Here is a 5340-nt window from a genome sequence, read left to right on the forward strand (position 1 = left end):
TACTCATTACTGTGAATTGTTACGACATTAATGGAACCCCAATATGTGAAGAACAAAAACACCGAACAGCATGGAACCCGATAATGGCATGCAATTAGAGTTCCTTATATATCACGTGCCGGAATGCAGCGGGGATGTCATTAGCAATAAGTATAAATATCGGGACGTTCTGACAAAATTCGTCATTTTTTTGCAGTGCAAAATGACTTGAGCTAACATAGAAATATTGAAAACTAAAAAGTGTATCCTTAAAGGAGATGGCCCACCTATTTTTATATTCGACCAAAATATAGATAATAATGACAGCAACTCGGATCCACATTTAGAAATATTCCAGGTTCACCCGTTTGAGCGCTCTTACTTAAAGAATTTGTTACTGACGTCAACAATACTACCCGGTCTATCAATATGGCGTTCCGAGTATAAAATGGCAATGTTTCAGTGTGTGGCTTGCGGTTGTGGTTTCGATTCCTGGTGTGAGCGTATGTGACTTGGAGAAAGGGGCGCCTTCTCAACCTCGTGGTTTTACTCCGGGTACTCAGGTTTCCTCCCACAGGAGAGACCCCTTCGCGTGCTCTAAGATAATAAAAAATGAAAATAAGACTTGTCTGCGATATCACACTCGGTGGAATCGGACGTTAAGCACTAAGCACAACAACACTCAGTAAGTGTAAAATTTCTTAATTAACTGTTATTCGTGTTTCTATTGTTTACAATTGATATCAGATTGCTAGTTCTTGTTAGGCCAGCGACATCATCAATATGGTCTTTAACTCGATGTGGAGTGCATATATTGGTAACTGGGTGCATGAATACCCTAAATATGCATTGGAACTATACTAGAATGTTTACGTCGTATTCAACAGATAATGTTGCATCGCTGATACCCAAAGCAAACAGAAACAGTCAATAAACAATTAAAAAAAACATGCGACTTTTGACATACGTTTATTATAGTTTAAGACAGACAAACATAAACATAAATAATCTATCATATTAATATTTTGATAGCCAGACCTATAGTAATCTATATCTATACACGGTAGAGCTGTGGTGGTTCCATTCCGACACTAATCCGAATGTTTTCGTTTCGTTTTAATTCGGAATAAAGTGCGTTTCGGCGAGTATGTCAAGAACATTTCTTTTACAGGGCGGTTTAAAATCAGATTGTGGAATAAGAAGTATTTTTTCATGACAAATACATATTATAGAAATCATTTTAAAAATCTATATTAGGTAAACAAGATAGTTTGTTACATAATAGAATGTGTGTGGAGGTGGGGCGTGTGTGTGTGTGTGTGCGCGTGTGTGTATGTTTTAGACACGTTTGTAACCGTATTGCAGGTTCAGTGAACGTCAAAGTTCCCCGGGTAAGCTGTAAGCTTATAGTGTAAAAATAAATTGGTGGACAGATTCTTATATCGCTCCGAAGATTATTAATGGCAACTGTTTTTGGAAATGAAATGAAATGAAATAAGGTTTAACGTCCTACTGTTCGGCTTCGACTTGGCTAATGAAGACGGACATACGCCATACCGTGTGCTATGAGGGACATTTTTGCCCGGACAGCGGCGTTACGGCCTACTCTTACATCGAATTCCAACTGCCAGGGGATCTTTTACTTGCACTCCAATGTGTACATAGGACCTCGGTTTTCCATACCATCCGAATGTTTAGACAGCTGTCCCTGTCAGACCCTCCGTTCTGCACCACTGACAAGGGGAAACCACGCCGGAAAATCTCGATGAACTTTCTCGGCCAACACCGGGAGCGAACCCGCGACCTCCAGACTAGCGAGCCAGCGTCGTACCCACTTAGCCACCGTGGCCCCCAACTCTTTTTTGGTCTTTAGCAGTGGGAGAAAAACACACCGGGTTGGGAAGGCGACCCTATACTTTTTGTGACGTACAAGAATGGGATATCAATAAGAGACCTTATGATCTACAGCACACGCGTTAGACCACGTGACCGCCCCAATCCACCACACTCCATCCCTACCCTGTCAAAAGATGAAAATATAGTTTCTTTTTTACAATATTGTTACAATTAGTACATTTTGCACAGAACACACAAACTCTGGAAACAATGAATGCAAATACATATTGTCGGCATTCCAATAAAAAAATTTCTAATCGATTTTGTTGTATATTGCGGTATATTCTTTTAAACAGCTGCATTTTTGGACGATAAATCTTAATGACATAATGACGTAACGTCGATGTTAACTGAATTTTAGAATTTTTTTTATTTTCTGTCAGAATTTGGTATCAATAACCCAACACGCCATCTATCTCCTGCTTTTTAAATCGATTATTTCTTTCTCGATATAGGCTGTTTTTCAAATTAGTCTTGGTAACACAATGAGGTAACATTTGACTGATAAAATCTAAAATGGTCGTTTTGTTTCATTTTTGTATTTCTTGCTAAATACCAGATGATCCATTCATTAAGAGTGAGACCAGATTCATTGATCAGTTAAACACTCTGGTCGAAATGATTAATTTATTATATTATAAAATGCGTACATGTACAACATTACTGGTCGTGCCCAGGTAAATGTCACGTTTTAATGAGACTATACAGGATATATAGGTAATCAAAGATCCTCGAATAACAGGTAACTGGGTATTACCTCCATGCTAAACTATAAAATTATACCAGTCAAGTAAACACCACCCGTTCCATTACTCCTTTTTTTCCAACATTTGTTACAAATTATCTATCCAATGTGTTAAACAGATAGGAAGATAACTCCAGCCCTGGGACCAATATCATAATATTATATCCTGGCTCTTCTGGTGATTAAGTGCAGAGAAGGGGTGGTAATGCTAAGTTTATATTTCATCAAAGTCTTCCATATGATTCATATGTAACCTATGGGGAGTAAATATATTCCTGTTATTTTCTGGTCTGGTGACCACCTTGAAAGAACACCGCTACTTCCAGGAATAATAACAAGATATGTGATATTTATCATCTTTATAAATATAATGCAAAGGTTCAAATACGTCGTTAATTGGCCATGTATTCGGTTGAAATCAAAGGTGCTGGAGGTTAATATCTTATACTTATATACGAACGACGTAAGACAGGTATGAAACAAACATTAACCCTCTGGTTTAAATGCTCTGTAACTTGCTAAAGCTACCAAAACTGATGGGGACTAGTCATATGGGGAAATCCTGGTGTAAGCAGAGATAGGCAATTCTATTGCTATAACTCTACTCTTGATTGATGTACAATGTTCCCACTTGGTGTATATGCTAGTGTGAATGTCATGACTGAGTTCGATGAAGAACATTATCTGCTCGGATTAATCGAAATGACAAGTGAAGGTGTTGAAATTTCGTGTAAGGTTTCTTTGCATCATCAATACGGAGAAATCTCAACGAAGCGCGTATTTTTTTCGTGGAGCAATTGTTTTTTTCTTCGAAACCCCTTTTTTTTAGATTTTCTAAACATGCTGCGATCGATTACCTAACCATAAGTAGAAACTGTATCGATATTCAGAGAGAATTAGTGTCCCTGCCACTGAAATCTTGTAAACGTACTAAACTATGTAGTCAAATTGTTGGGATTTCTCGCCTAAATACAGTCTTTAACGCATATTATTATATTTTCTCTGGATCTTTTGTTTAATTTTTGTTCTCTACTGTCGATCTATATGATACCACAAAACAGTAATAAATTGGAAATGATTCCTGGTTCTTCTCATATTGGCAAATATTAGTATTACCTCAGATCGGAGTTGTATTCTTTATTGATACATTAATTCCTTTAGGGAATGTATTCTGTTTCATGATCGCCATTGGATCCGTACTGTGCAATTACTCGGTCTCGAAATTTATTTTATTAGAAGTCACCCAATTTCGATACTGAAAAGGAGAGAGAGAGAGAGGGAAATGGGGTTTAACGTCCACTCGACACAAACTAGCTCATTTCGGGACTAACATATGGTTTAATTTTATTTCAATAATTCGCTTGCGCGTAGGGGTCTTTAGCAGTGGGAGGAAACCGGAGGACCCGGAGAAAACCCACGAGGTTTGGACAGGCGACCCTACTCCTTGTCACGTACAACAGGGGATTCGAAACCACGCCAGTTGACTCAATGACAGGCCGTATGATACAACACGCACGTGCTAACCATTCGGCCACCCCCCCCCCCCATCTGGAAAGGAGTGTGGTCTTGTATTTTTTCTAATACTGATAGATATAAACCCGTTCATTTCTACCGGTACCGTATTTGTTTTCTCCAGAAATCGGGGATTTTCTTTTAAGGAACTGTAAGCATTTTAATTGGGTTAATTCTTCCCGCGAACTTCTACAAATTCTAATCTTAACACAATCTTACCTACTTCTAAAATAAAACTTATCTTTTCGTGTCAGAAACTCAATTTTTTTTTAGTCTGATTCCATCGTATTATATGTTTGTTAATATAACTAAGGTAACTAAAACTATTTGATAAAACATCCTATGGTGATTTATTTATACAACATACACAAGATGGTTCACGATAAACTCTCTTGAGTTGTAAGCACAGTGATAGTGTAAATTAATCATAGAAATGGGTGAAGTTTCGCAAAAAAATAATTCTGTTAATCTGTTCTGATTAGCTCGTTATCACCTTTTTCTTAATTAATTTAGTGAAAAACTACCAACCCTAACTCGTATCCAGAATATAATCTAAAACAAGCATACACGGTTACGGTGTTTGTTTCTAACATTGGCCACCCACTGTTTCAATTAACTCCGTTAATATATAGTCGTGTTTTTTGGACAATTAGATTAAGCATTTCTCAAATGGTATATAGATTCAATAAAAAATTTCACCATCTAAAAACATTTAATCACATATTTATTCAATTTCATCTTCAATGATGGCGTCGGTGTTCTTTGTGTTTATCTTATTAGTACGGTGTTGCTTATTTCAAGGGGGCTTCGCTAAGATATTTTCAATTTCATGAACCGAAAAGTATCGGCAACCACTGCAACAAGCCACACTAAATCCCGTTAACCTTTTACAGCATTCAACTCATTGTTTATCCATAGTCGTCCGGATTGATTGAAATGATCATCACCGACAGCGGCGTTTCAGCTATACGCTGTCCCTTGCCCGGTCAACACGTGGATCGAACATCAGACTTCCTGGTTAATGAGAAAGCCAATACTCAAGCAATCATAACAGAAATTTGTAACAATGGTGATCTTTTTCAGCTTTCTATGTGGGAAATTGGTGTAAGCAGTTTCATTACCAGGTAATGAAAATCCCTCCATTATGTTTATATAGGTTTTTAAAGTATAAAAGTAAAAATAATGTTTATAAATGTGATAAACTCTAA

The sequence above is a fragment of the Patella vulgata genome, chromosome 2 (genome assembly GCF_932274485.2).
Source record: "Patella vulgata chromosome 2, xgPatVulg1.2, whole genome shotgun sequence".
In the NCBI taxonomy this organism is placed as follows: Eukaryota; Metazoa; Mollusca; class Gastropoda; family Patellidae; genus Patella; species Patella vulgata.